At 39.5% G+C, this 20,434-nt stretch overlaps 2 long non-coding RNA genes and 1 pseudogene across 2 annotated transcripts; 1 reads left to right on the top strand and 2 right to left on the bottom strand.

Annotated features, from left to right (window-relative positions):
* Nucleotides 1–1,073: 1,073 nt before the first annotated feature.
* LOC124341843 lies at nt 1,074–1,484 on the top strand. Its single transcript, XR_006918628.1, has 2 exons — nt 1,074–1,170; nt 1,242–1,484. It is a non-coding gene; the product is annotated as an uncharacterized LOC124341843 (long non-coding RNA).
* Nucleotides 1,485–7,548: 6,064 nt separating this feature from the next.
* On the bottom strand, nt 7,549–8,121 carry LOC124341837. The gene is made up of 3 exons (XR_006918624.1): nt 8,035–8,121; nt 7,864–7,963; nt 7,549–7,792 (listed from the first exon to the last, which is right to left on the bottom strand). It is a non-coding gene; the product is annotated as an uncharacterized LOC124341837 (long non-coding RNA).
* Nucleotides 8,122–13,775: 5,654 nt separating this feature from the next.
* Nucleotides 13,776–15,963, bottom strand: LOC124342145 (annotated as a pseudogene).
* Between the last annotated feature and the right edge of the window lie 4,471 nt (nt 15,964–20,434).

Consider the following 20,434-nt stretch of genomic DNA (forward strand, 5'->3'; position numbering starts at 1 on the left):
CGTTTACTTACTTTTCTATAGCACGAAACCTGAAAAAAACTGAAAATAAACCCAGACAGCACCATTCCGTCTTATTCAATTCCAAGTTAGTCTGCTAGAACATAGCCTACTTAACTTCTAGGCCGGCGTTCGAGCTATATGCCCCTAAGTGTAACTTTCCACCCATCCCCTTCTTTAAACCCAGTCGTCACACAGCACATCTAGCGGCCAGATTTCCAGCAAGGGTATTTGTTTATGTAAGTAAATATCCATTTAAGCATGATGAGGCCATGGCTAGAAGAATTCAATTATCAGTTGTTTGAATTGTCGTCAGGTGGCACTGATAAATCAAATTTTCCCAAATTTTCTCTAGTTTACTAAATTATGATATGCCGAAATAGTCCAGTCATTTTAGCATTTATACCTAGAAAAAATGTAATTAGAAATTTTGTTAATGAGCACTTTTTCTACTTACTTTTTAAATAATGGAGCAGTCTAAGATTCACGGTTCATCAAATTTGTGTCCGATAACTTTAACACATAAGTTTAGGCTCTCGGGCGTAAGTTGGGCAGGAGAATAAAGTTATGCTAAAATTATACCATGATAACATTTATTAACCAAACTTACGCATCCCAAAGTTTTCGGAGTCGAGAAAATATTAAAATTTTTTTTCATAAGTCCACAAAAAGAAACAACAACAAAAAAATGTTTCTTCTCATGTTATAAATAGGTGCATGTATATATGGAACGCCAAATGACCCCCTAAAATAATAGTACTCGACTAGTGCTATTTATTTTAGAAATCACTCAAATAATATACAACTGCGTGGCGCCATCTAGCGGTTTCAATCGGCGGAACCCATTGTATCGATTGTACGCATTCATATCGATTGATAATCGTTTTCACAAGCGAAATGGTGGAAATGTGGATTGTGGAAAGACGTCTGTTGACTCTGTTTACGCCGTTCATGAGAGTGTCAGTTCACGCCGTTCGTGAGTGTTAGTTCACGCTGTTCATGGTAATCCACTTGTTTAAAAGCTTATGTATATGCTAATCAAAATATTTATGCCTTAATTTGTTGTATTGCAGGTAAAATTAATCCTTCGCCTTTTTATTGGAGAATCCTCACAACCTGTCATGTTTACAGGATGTAAGAACAACAAAAAGTTAAACAAAGCCAAGTCCTCAAGTTAGTAACTATACAGTAAATGTTTTTACTCTTTTAAGCCATTCAATTCTAAATTGTATTTGTGTTTACAGGAAGCTATGCTGTTACACACATGTGGTGAGTGGTGCTCGTCAGCTACTTATACGACAAGTTTCATGCTGGACCAACCATGCCTCATCTGACATGCATGCTGATGTGCATATGCACCCCTCCCCTCCTGTTACTTAACATCTCCCCTTTGATTTGCTCAACTTTCCGTCTACATATTTAGGCACAAGTTGTATTTATTTGAAGGTACGGAATGAAGTATTTCTTAATACAGTCTTGATATACCATCTCAGTTTTTATTTCAATTCTAAGTAGATACAAAAGGGCATTTGTAAATTAAGACAACAATTCAGAAAACATTTGATTTCACATTTTACAATTAGACTGAGAAATGTTCTTCACATCTTGGGTAATTTTTCCACGTTTCATAGTAAGGAATTTTTTCTTCTCATACGCAAGACAAATCCGGAAAAAAAGGAAATCAGTACGTTCGTCTTTTCTTGGGTCGGCTGGACTCTTCGGTGCAGTGTTCAACATGATAAGCCCACTGGCGAATCGGGACGCATGATTGGAAAATGTCGCATTCGACCTCTTCGTCTTCAGATTGATAGCTGAGAGATGTCTTAATTGCGACTAAGACGACTAGTTTTCCAGACAATCTCTGAAAAAGGAACACAAATATTGGTTTTTAGTAAGAAGAAAAAATATGTAAGTCTAATAATCAAAAATCTTCAAAACTGGACCCGACGGAGTGATGTAGTGCCGAACAGTTAAGTTCCGGCTAAGCCCTGTTGATTTCGTACAAATGTATAATCGCTTGACTTGCTCTAAGCGGGGAAACGTCCTTCAAATTAACAGATTACAATGAGTAGTGTAAAATCGTACGTAAACTCATCATAACTTACTTTTTAAAAACTCTTAAAACATGTTTTGAAGAGCCGTTGCTTTTAAATGCGACGTCGCATCGAAGACCCAATCCATTCCGCTCTAGACTATCATGCTCCACGGTCGGTGAAATTTCTTTAGTATCCGCATCAGCCGCCAAAAACAGATCTTTATAAAAACAATTCTTTCTCTTCTTTTTTTCCTATAATTATAATATAAGCATTCAATGTTAAAATCCAAACACAAATATGATATAATTCAATACGCAAAATTACGCAATGCACCGAAAAAAGGAAGACAAATTGGGAAAATACCTTTCTTCCCATTCGTTAACGCCAATTTCGACTTTCTCATCAATGCATCCATTTCGGACTTTACCGAGGAAAAATTTCTATAGTGACCTTCCTTTTTTTTCTTTGGCATTTCTTTCTCAGAAGAATCGACGGAAGAATTGCTGCTTGATGAATCAGACGAATCTCGATATTTACTGGATTTGCTGGATGCCTTCTTTTTCTTCTTCCTATCTTTAAACTTCACTTTCAATGCTTTACCCTTTCTTGAAGTAGTCGGGATCGGTGAGCTTGATGACTCTTCGCTGCTTTCCGATTCCGTCGTTGCCTCTCGCTGAGTAAGGGTGGTATATGGGCGGCTTCCCCTTGAAGCTGACGGCTGAGCGACGGGCTGAGCAGCAGAGGATTGCTGGATGTTGATTAAAAGGGCCATGAAATCATGGTCGCTTTTGAGATTTTCATCCAAACTAAGTCGACCGTTCGGCTCGGGAGTATCCATTCGGCAGAGAGGGCACTTGATGAGTTTAAAAACATCATCGAACTTATTTAAAAAAACAAACAAGGGAAATAAACATTTAAGATGAGCGTTTTGCGTCACAACTCACAGGTCCGACAATGAAATCACATGTAACCATACACCAATACATGTGAACAAATAAGCAAGCAAACCAAATAAAAAAAAAAGCAAAAAACGGCTCTCACCATGCAGCATTCAAGACAAAATCTATGGTGGCAATTGAGAAATTTTGGTGGGAGACCGTTAACATCATAGCTATTCTTACACACAGCGCATGTTCTTATGATGCCAACAATGTCGGACATGGTGACTGAATAAAGAACAACCAACGACTGATTGTTCCAATGTTGTTGTCACTATTTAAATTGAAAAACACCTACAAGGGGAGGTCTTAAAAACTTGAAACTTTAAGACCTTGAAGAATTCCTTACCAAGTCGGCGATCCTTTGGAAGTTCAACGAACTCTGGAGAAGCAAGGTCATATAAGCGGCAAAATAAGACCTTCATAAGAGTGGGTGATGACAGTGGTAGCCCAGCTTCAAATTGCAAACCTGGGTAGTTAGTTCACATGTGCTACTTGACCTTGTGTTGCCTTCCATAACATTTAAGTCATCATTTTAGCAAAGAATACACAGAATTTTACGGTAAGAAAATATCTACCCCGCTTCTGAGTCATCAACAGATAGACGGTTGGAGAACATTGGCCCCAGCAAAGTTCATTATATTTTAAACTGTCATCAAGTGTTGTGCTTTTTTTCATAGCTGACTGCTGCTGTTAAACCTGGTGAATATCGAAATGGATTTGGAGATCAAAATCACCAGATATTTAAGTATATTTAAGTGAAACGTTTAATTATTTCAAGTCATTAAAGCCTATTTCTTTAGATCTTGGGTTTTTGGTGTGGGAAATTGCTGAGGAACTTAACATGACTTATAGGAGTCTTCGGAGATACATGGCAAGATGGCAGATTACTGTAAGAGGGTTCTACAGTTTGATATCTGCGGATGCTCTTCAAATTCTGATTTTTCAAATTTGCTCCGATTTTCCACGGCTTGGAATCAAAATGGTCGCAAACAGACTTTTGGCCATGAGACATCGTGTTCATAGGGTGAGGGTCCGTGAGGCCATGAATCTCATTTTTGGTTCAAGACAGGTGAATCGGAGATTGAGAAGAAGAGAGTATTCAGTACGGGCCCCGGGAGCTGCGGTAAATGTTAACTTTTTCAATAAAAATGTAACCTACGAGATTTCTACCTAGAAATGCTTTCTGTTTTAAAAGATCCAAAAGAAAAATTATTTTCGCACTATGGGTCTATTGCGTACATTGATTCACCATTTGCAATCATCAATTGTGTTAAGTTAATAACGGGATGAAAAAAACAAGGTTTTAAAAATAGAGCATGGCGAAATCTATCTTTCATACAGAAAACTGTTTGATTCACCCATTAACCGTTTCATGTCTCGCTAAGATCCTTTTCTTTCGCTGGTCTCCCTCAGGATTTTCAAAGTAATGCTGGTCCTGGTATCCCTTATCAGCCAATGTCTTTTCTCCTGGATTAAGACGGTGAATGAATTTTTTAATTTAGCGATCACTAAAACCACTGTTTTTAAAAACCAAACAGAAAGTAATAAGTTGTCTGCAATTATTTCTAAAGTGTTGCCAGACTAATATTTGCCAATCTATTAATTCCTTATTAATAAAAAAAACAGTTGATTTCGCCCTAATTTGTGCAAAAGTTTAATTTCCACATTTATTTACACCAAGTTTTACCATTGAAAACAAATGTTTCGCTGAAAAATTTTTAAATGCCGAAAGTAAGGTTTCGATTCGAAAGTAAACTTTCGCTGAAAACAGAAATTTCAAGAAGCATATTGTCAGTCAATATGGGCCCTTATGCCATAAGTTTTGCATAACTAGAGTCTCCAGCCCACCATACGCCAGGTTTCAAGCATAAGTTTCATAAACGTTATGCAAAGCAAAATCTTTTGGCAATCATAAGGGCGAAACTTCGGCCAAAAATCGAAACTTCGCCCTTATGATTTCCAAAAGATTTTCACACAAACAGCTGGCGTTCGGTAGAATCATTTATTTTTTGAATTGCGCAGTCGGTTCGAAGCGCATCCCATCCGGACTTATATCCAACCGGACGGGAGCCCAGTTGAAGCTCAGTCCTGCGTCGTTCGCCGCGACGCCATGGAGAATTTGCCCAGTCAAGTGCTTCCGAGTTTATTTCGCATTGAAATCATTTGAAGAAATAATGAAAGATGAAAAGCATCGCAGACTGTTCCAATTATTCTTCCCAGTTCGATCCTACTGTGAGCCCAGTGACGCTAAGCCGGGTGGAGACGATCGTTCATTTGATTTGTATCTCCCAGGGCATCACCATTAACCTGTTGATTGGCGTCGTGATCGCCCGCAACCGCCGCCTCCGCAATCCGCGCAACACTTTCTGGCTGGGCATCATCGTCCTCAATTTGTTGACCATTTTCATGGCCGTCCTCAAACTTTTTGTCGATCACGTCGACGATCCGGCCCAAGTCACCTTTCTGCTCTTATCCTTCAGCATGACGGGCAAATCATACACCATTGTAATCTTTATCATGTTCCTGGCCATTTTGGATCGTTACGTTGGTATAAGTGATTTCATTTTTAATGTTATTGAAATTTGTAAAACAAACACAAGGTCAAGTAGGAGATGTGAACTAACAACCAGGTTTGCAATTTGAAGCTGGGCTACCACTGTCATCACCCACTCTTATGAAGGTCTTATTTTGCCGCTTATATGACCTTGCTTCTCCAGAGTTCGTTGAACTTCCAAAGGATCGCCGACTTGGTAAGGAATTCTTCAAGGTCTGAAGTTTTAAGTTTTTAAGACCTCCCCTTGTAGGTGTTTTTTGATTTAAAGAGTGACAACAACATTGGAACAATCAGTCGTTGGTTGTTCTTTATTCAGTCACCATGTCCGACATTGTTGGCATAAGCACATGCGCTGTGTGTAAGAATAGCTATGATGTTAACGGTCTCCCACCAAAATTTCTCAATTGCCACCATAGATTTTGTCTTGAATGCTGCATGGTGAGAGCCGTTTTTGGTTTTGTTTTTTATTTGGTTTGCTTGCTTATTTGTTCACATGTATTAGTGTACGGTTATATGCGATTTCATTGTCGGGCCTGTGTGTTGTGACGCATAATGCTCATCTCAAATGTTTATTTTCCTTGTTTTTTTAAGAATATGTTCGATGATGTTTTTAAACTTATCAAGTGCCCTCTCTGCCGAATGGATACTCCCGAGCCGAACGGTCGACTTAGTTTGGATGAAAATCTCAAAAACGACCATGATTTCATGGCCCTTTTAATCAACATCCAGCAATCCTCTGCTGCTCAGCCCGTCGCTCAGCCATCAACTTCTAGGTGAAGCCGCCCATATACCGCTTTTACTCAGCGAGAGGCAACGACGGAATCGGAAAGCAGCGAAGAGTTATCAAGCTCACCGATCCCGACTACTTCGAGAAAGGGTAAAGCATTGAAAGTGAAGGTTAACGATAGGAAGAAGAAGAAGAAGGCATCCAGCAAATCCAGTAAATATCGGGATTCGTCTGATTCATCAAGCAGCAATTCTTCCGTCGATTCTTCTGAGGAAAAAATGCCGAAGAAAAAAAGGAAGGTCACTATAGAAATTTTTCCTCGGTAAAGTCCGAAATGGATGCATTGATGAGAAAGTCGAAATTGGCGTTAACGAATGGGAAGAAAGGTATTTTCCCAATTTGTTTTCCTTTTTTCGGTGCATTGCGTAATTTTGCGTATTGAATTATATCATATTTGTGTTTGGATTTTAACATTGAATGCTTATATTATAATTATAGGAAAAAAAGAAGAGAAAGAATTGTTTTTATAAAGATCTGTTTTTGGCGGCTGATGCGGATACTAAAGAAATTTCACCGACCGTGGAGCATGATAGTCTAGAGCGGAATGGATTGGGTCTTCGATGCGACGTCGCATTTAAAAGCAACGGCTCTTCAAACATGTTTAAGAGTTTTTAAAAAGTAAGTTATGATGAGTTTACGTACGATTTTACACTACTCATTGTAATCTGTTAATTTGAAGGACGTTTCCCCGCTTAGAGCAAGTCAAGCGATTCTACATTTGTACGAAATCAACAGGGCTTAACCGGAACTTAACTGTTCGGCACTACATCACTCCGTCGGGTCCAGTTTTGAAGGTTTTTGATTATTAGACTTACATATTTTTTCTTCTTACTAAAAACCAATATTTGTGTTCCTTTTTCAGAGATTGTCTGGAAAACTAGTCGTCTTAGTCGCAATTAAGACATCTCTCAGCTATCAATCTGAAGACGAAGAGGTCGAATGCGACATTTTCCAATCATGCGTCCCGATTCGCCAGTGGGCTTATCATGTTGAACACTGCACCGAAGAGTCCAGCCGACCCAAGAAAAGACGAACGTACTGATTTCCTTTTTTTCCGGATTTGTCTTGCGTATGAGAAGAAAAAATTCCTTACTATGAAACGTGGAAAAATTACCCAAGATGTGAAGAACATTTCTCAGTCTAATTGTAAAATGTGAAATCAAATGTTTTCTGAATTGTTGTCTTAATTTGCAAATGCCCTTTTGTATCTACTTAGAATTGAAATAAAAACTGAGATGGCATATCAAGACTGTATTATGAAATACTTCATTCCATACCATCAAATAAATACAACTTGTGCCTAAATATGTAGACGGAAAGTTGAGCAAATCAAAGGGGAGATGTTAAGTAACAGGAGGTGAGGGGTGCATGCACATCAGCATGCATGTCAGATGAGGCATTGTAAGTCCAGCATTAAACTTGTCGTATAAGTAGCTGACGAGCACCACTCACCACATGTGTGTAACAGCATAGCTTCCTGTATACACAAATACAATTTAGAATTGAATGGCTTAAAAGAGTAAAAACATTTACTGTATAGTTACTAACTTGAGGAATTGGCTTTGTTTAACTTTTGGTTGTTCTTACATCCTGTAAACATGACAGGTTGTGAGGATTCTCCAATAAAAAGGCGAAGGATTAATTTTACCTGCAATACAACAAATTAAGGCATAAATATTTTGATTAGCATGTACATAAGCATCTACACAAGTGGATTACCATGAACAACGTGAACTAACACTCACGAACGGCGTGAACTGACACTCTCATGAACGGCGTAAACAGAGTCAACAGACGTCTTTCCACAATCCACATTTCCACCATTTCGCTTGTGAAAACGATTATCAATCGATATGAATGCGTACAATCGATACAATGGGTTCCGCCAATTGAAACCGCTAGATGGCGCCACGCAGTTGTATATTATTTGAGTGATTTCTAAAATAAATAGCACTAGTCGAGTGCTATTATTTAAGGGGGTCATTTGGCGTTCCATATGTATATTCTTAAAACACATACTTATGCATGAATTAAGAATTAATTTTATATAGTTTTAGCAAAATTGAATTTTTAAATATAAACAAAAACAAGTATTTTTTTCAAATCTGGCAAGAGAGCAGCAGACGACGTACTTCTTTCTTATTTATTCGTCATAAATTGCGTTTTACCGCAGCTCCCTGAATAAAACACAATTGGCATTGTGACATCGCGCCTTCACACTAATTTATCTGTATAGGGATAATCTATAAACCCCCGTTGAACATTTACACGATGGAACATACACTTCCATAAAAAAGAACTCACTCCGAAAGTTTTTGTTGGGTAAGGTTTTAGTAAAGCAATTAACGTGGTTTATCGAGGACTACCATAAAAAGTTAGAGTAAAAATCAAAGATCTTCCAGAAATCGAAATTGCAACAAAATCAAATTTAGTAATTAACAGTTACTTATGGAATCCAGACGGTTAATGCGATTGCACTGGTTATAATCCATATTCACTTAAATTAATTTTGGGTGGAAAAAAATATAAAGTGTATCAATTTATTATAAAAAAGATACTACCCAATCTTTTATTTGGGACCAAGTTGATCACTGGCAATATATGGGATTAGAATATGGTGATATCGACATTTTTGAAGCTGAATTAAGCTTTCCAGCTAGAACTAGAAGTAATAATTTTTTGGGGTTAAAAAGAAACAAACCTATAAAATTTTGTTTTTCGGTCAAAAACCCGATTTTAGACATGGTGAATTGGCGATTTTCATAGGTTTTTTTAACAGTACTTGAAAAGCTTAAAAATTAATGTGAGAAAATTTCCTTTACGGGTTGATTTTGCTTCTTAGTATTTTATTGTATCCAATATTAAATTTGTTTGGAAACACACGAAATATGATTTCCTTCAAATAGACCTTTTTTGTATGGCATCAATATTAAAGGTAGAACTCTGATTTTTGAATATTTTAAAAAGTGCACAATCTTGTATTTTTACTGTATTCTATTTATTGGTAGACATTTTGGCTGAATAAACCACGGATGAACTTGACGGCTTTCACAATAAGTTCTGTCGGATTGTTCAGGCTACATGGGTGAAGGACAAGGACAAAGCAAATATGGGGGACATGTGACGCCGCACATAATTTTCGCAAAAGTTTTATAGCTCCATTATCTGGTATTTGTCAGCAGCAATATACAGGCCCACACCAATCGCTCCCATTTTGACGGCGATAACTCCTCGAAGAATATTAGGCTGCCACTCTGCTTCTTACATTTTACGTTTATTTCTTTTTTGACAAATATAAAATTTGCATTCAGCCATTCTTTTCCGTAATAGTAACAGATTCTCTTTCGTTTAAATAAACGATAAATGGCCTGGAATTGAAACCCACAACCATGTCATAGGCGAACATCAGACTGTGTAGCTTATTCTCGCAAGGGGTCTTTACAAGGAGATTATTTTTTATCTTTGCGGCTCGTTTTCTTGAAAAAGATTAGGACTGCTCTCCGGTTTTCTTTGATTTGAGGGTACATGGGGATTTTTCTTCTCGCGTGTTATCTGACTATGTTCTTGTGAATGTCTCTACTTTCTTCTCCATAGCGTGGAAATTCCATCAATACGTGGTCTGTAGATTCACTCTTATAACAAGTGTCGCTTGGGCCCATTGGGTGTAGGTTTTCCTGAAATCTCTTGTGGTTAAGGTTTAGTTTGTCAAAGTGAACTTTGGAGAGTGTTACTTGCTTGGATTTTGATTCCTCAAAGATAGCTGGGCAGAGTAGCGTGGTTGGGGAGTGTTTTTTGCAGAACTTGCCGCTGGTAGTTTTTAGCGATGAATACTGCCTTTGCCACATTTTCTTGGTGTGCTCGTCTAGCCCCTTTTTTGTAGTTACCGATGGCTTGATGCTCATTATTGCTGGGAGCCCGGCAGGCAGTTTTTCTGCTCTGTCAGTCTCTTTGTTACCTCTGATGCTGGAGTGAACTTCGATCCATGCGAATGTTAGGCTGCAGTATCTGTTCTTTATTTCCTTCCATATGCTCTGGATGCATTTTGCGGATGCGGAAGTCTTTTTCGCTGTGGTAGACGAGATTTTCTGAGGCCTTGCCTTGATATGGCAGTATTGCGGCAATTTATCTGTCGTTTTGCCGTCTCCATCCACTTAGTCGCTATATATATTGTTGCAAGTTCTCCCTCCTCCTTCGACTCGATTTTCGCGAGTGGAAATTTTTGTCTTAATCCCATATCTGGAATTGCATAAGCTGCTTCAGAGTTTCTGTTTTAGCGGGAAAAATAACGATTTTGGATGCCATGATCCACCACGGTGGTTTGGTGTAGACGTGGAGTTTGTCGGTAGTTCTTAGGTCGACTCCTGCGACCTCAAAGAATCAGGAGGCTCTTGTGATGAATGAGGACTCTTGGTTCCATTCCCTTTTTAACCAAGGTTTATCTAACTCTCTAATTAATGGAAATTGGAAAGCCATTTTGGGAACTGATTCTTAAGAGGTACTTTGCTGCTGCAAAATTTTCTCCTTAGAGTAAGGGTTATCTACACTTTCTCCATTCGAAAAGCTTCACTTTAAGTTAATCTTGGAAAGCCGAGGCACACTCTTATGGCCTTGCTTGAATTGAGTCCAGATTTGCTTTTGTTGTTGGAGTTGCTTACTCATACAACTCTGTCCCGTAGTCAAATTTTGAGCGGATGAGACCATAATATACGCTCATAATCTGACTTGGATGGGCCCCCATTTTGTTCCGCTCAGCGTTCTCAGGATTTTGATTGATTTGTTGCAGCTTAACTCCCCTTCTTCCATGTGTTTCTTCCAGCTCACTTTTCTATCGAAATTTCCTCCAAGGATTTTTGCGTCGATTTGAACGGTCACTTCGGCCCCTCCAATTGTCACCATCATCTTTTCCGGCACTTTTCTTAGGAAGAATACAATTGATGTGGTTTTGCTGGGCGATAATTTGAAACCCAACTTTGCATACCACTCTAAAACCATACTTGCGTCGACTTCAATTTCTTTTTGGAGGATCGACAGATTTTGGTTTTGATCCCAGATTATCTTGTCGTCGGCGTACATCCCTGAGTAGCTGTGGCGAATGGTTTTTGGAAGATCATTCACCATGATGACGAAGAGAAGGGGACTTCTCTTCACGCTCCTCTGTGGTGTGCCGTTTCTTAAAAATATTTTCTCTGATCTGCCTTTTCCGGCTTTTACCTCGAACGATCTATCCGATAGGAAGTCAAAGATCCACCATCAGTGTTCTGCCTTTGATGCCCAGCTGATGAAGTTTGAAGATAAGCTCGTTGGTCCAGATAAGGTCATAGGCTTTTTTAGGTCTAGAGTTATCGCCATTACGTACTGCCCACTCGATTGAGCTCCTTGCTTGCTGTGCTTCATTCATATAAGGTTGTCGATGGCGCCCCTTTTGCTCCAGAAGCCGCTCTATTTTACCACCGGGAGTAATTTTGTTCTAGGTACGAGGACATATTCTTCTATGTACCATTCTTTCAATCAGCTTGCAAATGCAGGATGTCAGGGCTATCGCTCGGTAAAAATACGGCTCTGTGGATGGCTTCCCGGGTTTAACAATCAGGACGACCAGCGAGTGCTTCCAATTAGGCAGGTTTATGACATTTCTTCTGATTTGTTTATTAGTTTGAGTAGTGTCGATTTAGCTGCCGGGGATAGATGTCGGATCATAGGGACTGTGATTTTATCGTCTCCTGGAGTCTTTTGCGACTCTCAAATCCTCCGCTAGCTCTAATGGAGAGAAGAAGTCGTCGAGGTCGGGGTGGATTTGGCTTTCCTCTTCTATTTGGAAAATTCTGCTTTCAAAATATCTCTTTTTCATTCAGGAACTGCCTAGATAGGTTTGAATCACTGCTTACTTTCACGTAAACGTCGGCAAACATGTTGTTTTCTGTTCCTCATCGGAAATAATATCGCCATTTTCACTCACTAGGACGGATGGTGCGCCGGATTTTCTTATTTTAATCATCAGGTTTATTTTGGTCCACAGTTATCTGGATGTTGTGGTTTATGTTATCTGTGTGCAGTACACTTTCCAGTGTTCTGCCTTTGCTAACTTCATGGTTTTCGTTCACGCCACTTTCTCTTTTTTGTTGGCGGCGAGGTCTTCCAGATTCCTCGTGCGTCGTACTTTATTAATTGCCTTCCGATTAGCTTAGGTTGTAGCATATCTTGTACCTTGGAGAAAATCTTTCTGCCCAAGACATGGCCTCAGTTAACTAATGGTTGAGTTCATTCACGTTTTCTCCCTTTTTCTTTTTCGCTAAGGATGTTGAAGCTGTCCCAGTTTATTTTCTTTAGGTTCCACCTCTTCTTTGCTTGGATTTGTGGTGTGGCTCATGCCCTCTGATGCAAATAGTGACTGGAAAGTGATCAATTCCTATGGTTGTCGAATGGTCTATGGACAATGTGCACTGGGAGCAAGGTGAGTTTTTAAAGTAGGAAAATTGGATAATATCGCATAATCTTCTCGGACATCCTTCATCATTGTGATTTTGTTGTAATAATTGTTTCCGCAATATTCCATGAGTTTCGCTGCTCATCCGATTGGAGAATAGAAATTAATTGCATTGATGCGCTTAAAAATTATTTACACTTTCAGTAAAAACGTTGTATGCATTCCAAATTTCCTCTTTTAAAGACACATAAAATGTAAATTTTTTTTAGATCAAACTTTTCTCCCTCCCGTTTGTCATGTTTAGAAACACGGACTCTCTTGACATAGCAATTTGGTTATCCTACACAGCACTTGTATCCCACCCCTCCCTTCCCTTTATGCTGATTAATTTCCCATCAAACTTTGTGTTTTAAACCGCTTCATCTCCATTTTAGATATCGGTAATTGTATGGCAGCAGTGTATAGCAAGTTAAATTATCAAAAAAATATTTTTTTGTCTCTGTTCCGTACTTTTTAACCCAATATGAATTTGCAGGAGAACAAGTTGTGCGAGATTGTAATAAGACTACCATAGATGAAAATTCCATTAAATCACTTTTCATTTTTTACTACACAGATATTATTCGATGTCGTCCCCATTTTACATTCCCGAAATTAATTGAAAAATTATTATAGTTTTTTTATCTTACACATTTCACATATCACTTGCTTTTTTACATGGTCGACAAGAACAGGAGCAACACCATTGTTCTCTAATGACGTACAATAGAAAAAAGAACCGACCAAGGCATTCAATCGATCTTGCGTTTTTTCATCCCTTTTTCCACTTTTCGCACTTTTGTTTTGTCAATATCCCGATTAAAAATAAATGTTTGGTAGTGCTCGCAAAATACGACCCCAATAAATTAATAGAAAGGAAGTGGCATGTGTGAGCTGGAACCACGAGTCATACACCAAATATTGCTACCAACTATCTTAAAATGAGATAAAAATTACCTTGAACGTTTGTTTCGAATCTTCTTTCTGGGCTAAATAATCAGCACTGACACATAAAGATACTGGAACCGTTTAGAAACTGAGCGATATGTTCTACTGCTGTAGTCCTAAAGAGCCATAGAACGATAAAAATGCAGCATTCGAAAAAGAAATTTTTTTTGTGGGGGTCTTCACCTCCTCACTGAGGAAACCAAATCAGAATTCCAGACAAGGCCGCGATCGGCCACCTTAATGTCGTGCAATGATGACCAAAGATCAGACATTTTCTGACATCCCTCTACCAAAACGTCTCCAGTACAGAAGACGGCTGCGTGATTCTGCATAGTTTTCTGCATCTTTCCACGAAGTTCGGCCGTGGTGACACTACCATTGGCAAAACGAAGCTTGTCCAAGTTTGCCACGGAACTTTCGCCAGCGTTCTATCAAGACAAATTATTGAACAACACAAACTGATGGACAATGAAGTAAACGAATATTACCGGACTCAATTTTCCGATAGTTTCGGATGGCTTGTTCTCTTCTGCAATAGTTAGGGCACATGCTCGGCCGAAAACGACCAAATCGAGCAAAGAATTAGCACCCAGGCGGTTAGCACCGTGCACGGATGCGCAGGCAGCTTCTCCATCAGCGCACAAACCAGGTAAAATAACATCAGCTCCATCTTTGTGCGTAATAATCTGGGAGTGAAAAGAAAATTATTTCAAGAGTCGTTTCATTTACAAGCAAGAAGCCATGTTACTTGGCCCTTGAAGTTAGTGGGATCGCCACCCATGTTGTAATGGACGGTAGGCAACACCGGGATCGGCTCACGAGTGACGTCAACACCTGCAAAAATCATGGCCGTTTCAGAAATACCAGGAAAGCGTTCAGCCAACTGTTGTGTGAAGGTATACATGATCCTTCTGGGGGCCACAACCGCTACAAGAAGATCAAAGTTTGAGCATTTTTATACATTTCTTTGATTTGACAAAGATATTAACGTCCTTCACGGATTTCAATAGTCATAGCACGAGATACGACGTCTCGTGAGGCAAAATCCTTAGCCACTGGAGCGTATCTTTCCATAAATCGTTCGCCTTCGCTGTTGATAAGGTAACCACCTTCTCAACGGTAACCCTCGGTAATGAGAAATCCAGCTCCGTTAATTCCTATTGTTATGGTCAAATTTAGTCCAAACGATCTAATAGGCTAATTTGCAATTCCTTTACCAGTAGGATGGAACTGAACGAACTCCAAATCTTGAAGAGGAAGTCCAGCACGAGACACCATGGCGTTACCGTCACCAGTGCAAGTGTGAGCTGAAGTACACGAAAAGAAGGTTTGACCATATCCTCCCGAAGCGAGAACGGCGTTCTTTGATCTGAAACGATTGATAAATCCGTCCTCCAGGCAAAGGGCGATCACACCACGGCATTCGCTTTCCTCCATCAACAGATCCAAAGCAAAGTATTCGACGTAAGTAATTGCAATCGTAGCGAAGAGACTGTCCGTACAAGGTGTGAAGAAGAGAATAGCCAGTACGATCAGCAACGCAGCATCTAGTGAATAAATAAAGATCTTTAATATCTGCCTTCAAGTTTTAATAATTTAGGTATACCTGTGAGCTTGTCCACCTTTGCCATAATTGTAGGAATGTCCACCAAAAGCCCTCTGGTAGATTTTGCAGTCTTGGGTGTGGCTAAAAGGCATACGTTAATGATATGCGAAGGGGAATAAATATGATCAATTGTCTACTGCAGAAGAAATTATTGATAAGTGGCACATACCATAGTTCTCCAACTCAACAACTGCATGAGGAGCTTCTTTGGTCATGTAATTGATAGCAACTTGATCTCCAAGCCAATCTGAGCTTTTAACAGTGTCATACATGTGCCACTTCCAGTCATCTTTTTCCATATTTCTCAGAGCTGTATTAATTCCACCTTGGGCAGCAACAGTGTGTGATCGGGTGGAAAACAGCTTTGTAATCACAGCTGTTTTGAATCCTTTTTCAACCAAAACAAAAGCTGCACGAAGTCCAGCACCACCAGCACCAACAACAACTATAAAAGAAACAATTAATACTAATTTTTGTTTAACTGTTATGTAATCAAAATACCTGCATCATAGGTGTGATCAACAACTGGATAATCTTGGGAAATATGATTACAAGTTAACAGCTGATTATCAGATATTTCTGTTACTGCCTTGCTGGCGACGACTGATGAAGCCACAGGAGTTGGCACTAGATAGTAGTTAGTATTTTAACTTAATTAAAATGTTTTAAGTTTTTTAATCTATACCACAGTTTTAATATTTTTCTCCTCCCTCCCTCCAAGACGTGCATCCAAGATGGATGACATCTTTTCTTTTTTTGCTGTCTGGAAATTTCTAGAAAGCGTCCTACCTTTCCCTCTCTACAAAGAAGGTGGTAACCCTATCCAGCCAATGAAGGATGACCTCGAGGGGGAACGAGCAATGACCCTATTGCTCCTCCTCCACCTCCTCGCCTTCGAGGGGGAACGAGCAAAAAACTGACCCTCCACCTCCTCGCGCGAGAGGTGGAGGAGGTGGAGGGTCAGCTCATTGCCTTTTCCCCCTCAAGGGCGAGGACGCGGAGGAGGAGCAATAGGGTCAGCTCGTTGCTCGCCCCCCCCCCCGAGGTCATCCTTCATTGGCTGGCAAGGGTAACCTTCTTCTTTGTAGAGGGGGAAGGGTAGGACGCTTTCCTAGATCTACCAGAAAAGTTTGAAACGTGCTCAGTTGGTTTAGAGCTTTCGAGGAGCAAGAATGTTGACACCAAAGAAGGTGAAGTACGCTCCGGCAGTGGCCGAAGACGAAGCGTTGGTTAACGCAGTTGCTTTGAAAGTGAGAAAAGTCCTCAATGTAAAAAATTCGGCGCTTGAGGAAGTTCAGGAGGAACTTGCTTGTCTCAAAAACAAACTCCTCGCGACTGTAAAACCTGACTCAACGCGCCAATTGTACGTAAAACATGTGGCGAAAGGGTGTGATGTGAAGACTATCAGGGTAATTTCTCTTTTTTTTGTGAAACATTTTATTAATTTTTTTATTTTTTAGGAAATGTTTGGGGAGTGCGGCACCGTTATTGATGTCGAGATGGTGGTGGATTTCGATTCGAAATCCTTCCTGGTTTACTTCATGGAGAAGGAATCAGTTTCTTTAGCTCTTCGTAAACATGTAAGTTTTTACTAATTAAATTTTTATTTACAAATTATTAACATTTTTGTTTTAATTTTAGGCAGAAAAGCCATTTTCGTTCAAAGATGTGCCGCTATCGGTAAATGCGCGCCGCGTAAATTCCGCTCAGTCTCCCGTCGCAACTTCCAGCTTGAGCTTTTTCCCGCCACATGGGGCACAGAACGTCCAACTTCCACCAGGTGGACGTCCGCTAGTGCATGCGCGTCCCGTTAATACAGCTACCGCTGCCCGCCAAATTAATGTCTCGCCAGATGGGGTTTTTCCCCGCAAGATGGAGGAACGTGGAAAAGCACGAAAATAATTGTGAAGAATAGATTGTCAAGTAAAGAAATCGGTCAAAAAAGTTAAGTCGAATTGGTCAGTCAAAGTAGCTATTGTCAAAAAATTGGTCAAAGATTCAAGTCGAATCGGTCAGTCAAATAATTGTCTGTTTAAGTGGAAAAATTCATGTTGTCATTGTCAAAGTGGTAATTTCAAGTTTTTGTCAAAGAAAGTGTAAAAATGTGAAATTGTCATTGTCTAAGTGTTTAAGCGGCTGAAAAGTTTGAGTAGAATAGTAAAAAGTTTTTCAAGTTGTCTTTGTCAGAAGTGTCGAAGTGGCTGAAAAGTTTGAGTTGAGTTGTAACCCGGAATTATCTGTCTTGTAATAAATGTACTTTCAGGTAAAACATACAGTGGTGATTCGTTGTGTTATTTTTATCTTTTTGTATCCATTAAATAGGTTTACCACAATTCCCCTGAACTCAGAAAGTCTCTTGATCCTAATTTGAGTTACGGGGAACATCATCAACATAACATTGCAATGCATTATGCATCAAAACATGGAATGAAACATTTACTAAGGTCACAGGGTGAATTATTGTACAATTTAAAACAAACAATTATTCTGATTTTCAATGCTTTCCAGAATCCAGAAGCCAGCTACGATGGCACCAAAAGGAAAACAGTCAAGAAAGGCTTTTTGGGCTAAATGGGCCCGCGTGGATTCACAGGACAAAGAGGCTTCCCAGGTCTACCTGGAATCCCTTGAAGTGAAGGTATAACCGGAACTAAAGGATACTGCCGGCTGATCTGGAGGCCATGGTGCTCCAAGTAAAACGGGAACCAATACCCGAATTGGTCCACTTCACAAAACACTGGCTTCTTTTTCCGGTCATGCCAACAACGAAATCGAGCCAACGTCAACGGGAAATGTCCCCCGACTATGTCCAAGGAAGCAATTAGGGATTAAAGGCGTCTGCCGTACCCAATTAAATGTTCCAAAACTTCCCGACATAAAGCCATAACCAGATTTTTTTTATATTGGTCTCTTCCCTTTTTTTGTTTTTATTTTTATTTCCTTATTTTTGGAAGATGAAGGAACATTCTAACCCACTGCTTTCTCTTTATCTTCTTCATCTCATCTCATCCGTTACACTCTCGTCCTCTTAAAAATATCTTGGACGATTGAAGATGATACCTGAAGTTACGTGGATAAATTGGATTTACTAGTTAGTGGCTCAAACTTGAACTTAAGAATGGTGCCAAAGACTTGTAAATAATGTATCTCCAAAATCATTAATAACAAATAACCTTAACACAATTAAAGAAAGCTGTTTAAATTTCCCTTCTGTTACAGACGGTCAACCGGCATAATTCTTATTAGTTGCATCAATAAGCAATTGCTGACATGGAGTATGCAAACTGAATTTCATTAAATCCAATTGGTAAGTTAAATCCCCCCCCTCCCTTAAAAAAAACTCAGAGAGCGATATACAGAAACGTGTAAACACTAGACTTAAGAAACGTCCTCTGCCAAGCTTAACCAGAGATGCAGTGGGCATCGTTGCCAAATCAAAACATCTTCCTGGAAAAGATAAGATCTCTAGGGATCTTCGGGGTCTATTTTTTCTGCCGTTTTATCTGGCAACGCAGATTGGTGAAGCAGAAGTTATAAGTGAACAAAAGGACATTCAGTAATAATAAAGAAGTAAATACTGTTTCTAAGGTCTTGCTTCCTGCTTTATTATTGATTCGTACTAGGGGGTATATGAAAACATTATATGCAAATTAAGAAACAAATTTGTATGCTTGATTTTAGAGATAAAAGAAAATATTATGAGCTCCTGTCAAAACTGGGAACGGCGTCTCCTCTACTAGGACGTCTTTGGCTAAGGTTGGGATTATGTCTAAATTAGAGCACTTCTTAAAAACTATTGGGGTTACTAAAAACCAAATTTCCCTCAAAATTTGATTTTGGTGTCTCAGATTAGATTGCTATCCATAAGGGCCAAAGAATTTTTTTCATAAGAAAATGTCTACCTTGCTGTCCGACTCACAGGGCACCTCACTGATGTCGACCTCTTTGAACAACTTGCACTTGACGTTGAACTTGCTGTAACCCTGGTTGAGCAACTCCATCTAATATAAATTTTACAATAATAAGAAAATAAGACTAAGCAAATATGAATTATTCGCATAAGAAAATGTCCACCTTGCTCTCCAACTTGAAGACCACGGGGATTTTCATCTTGCAGGCCAGCTGAATGTCCATCTTGAAAGCTACCTTGCTCTCTTACTTGAGGCTCAACTTTCTCTAACTCTTTCTGAGCACCTCCATCCAGTATAAATTTTACCATCATAACACCACTACATAATAGCAAAAGGTACACTCTCGCGCTATCCCCAAGACCAGAAAATGTTTAGTAATGGGTAATTTGCTTCTTTCATTGTGGGGGCCTCCAACACGGCTTCTGGGTAATTGAAATTCATATCAAAGCTTCGTGGACTTCCCTGGCTGCTCCTTCCTGGGATGGCAATATGCTCTTCCTCTTATATAAAGTCTACTACGGATGTTTTGTGAAGGAATCTGGCTAAGGGGTCCCTTATTTTAAATTGGTGTTTCTGCTCCCAGAGCCTGGTTCAGTCAAGTAATGTGTCCACATTTTTTTTTACATTAAGGTTAACTAGCAACTGGCGGATTTTTTGGCGGTATATTTCTGGTGCTGGGAAGTCAATTAGGATGTATTTGGCTTTTTGAGGGCCTCGCAGCCCTTCCCACAGCTAGGGTTTGTCTGTTTATTTACTCTATAATTGAAGAAGTTGAGTTATTTGTGCCCTGCCCTTAGTCTGTATATGCAAACCGAAATCACTCTATTTTAGTGGAACTAATTCGTTTGTCCAGTTTTGAGCATTGCTTGAATACAAGTTTTTTGGCAATTTTTGAGGTGGTGTAGGAGATTTTCCTTCCAATTATTTTTAAAGATTTGAGTTATTTCGGATGGTGACTCACATTCACTTTTTTTGGTGGACATTCGTTCAGTTTGTACGTTTATTTTAAGGCTAGGTGGAAGGCTAGAAGTTCAGTCAAATATATACTTGCTTGGCTATTGAGGGACCATGCTTGCGAGACGTTTCTTGTGGGGATGTACATTGCAAATGAGATTGTTTGAGCCGTTTGTGATTTTTCCCCATCTGCGTAGTGTTGAGGCCGAAATTTAGCGGAGAATAGCGTATTTGCTG

Source organism: Daphnia pulicaria, chromosome 6 (assembly GCF_021234035.1).
Source record: "Daphnia pulicaria isolate SC F1-1A chromosome 6, SC_F0-13Bv2, whole genome shotgun sequence".
Classification (NCBI taxonomy): Eukaryota; Metazoa; Arthropoda; class Branchiopoda; order Diplostraca; family Daphniidae; genus Daphnia; species Daphnia pulicaria.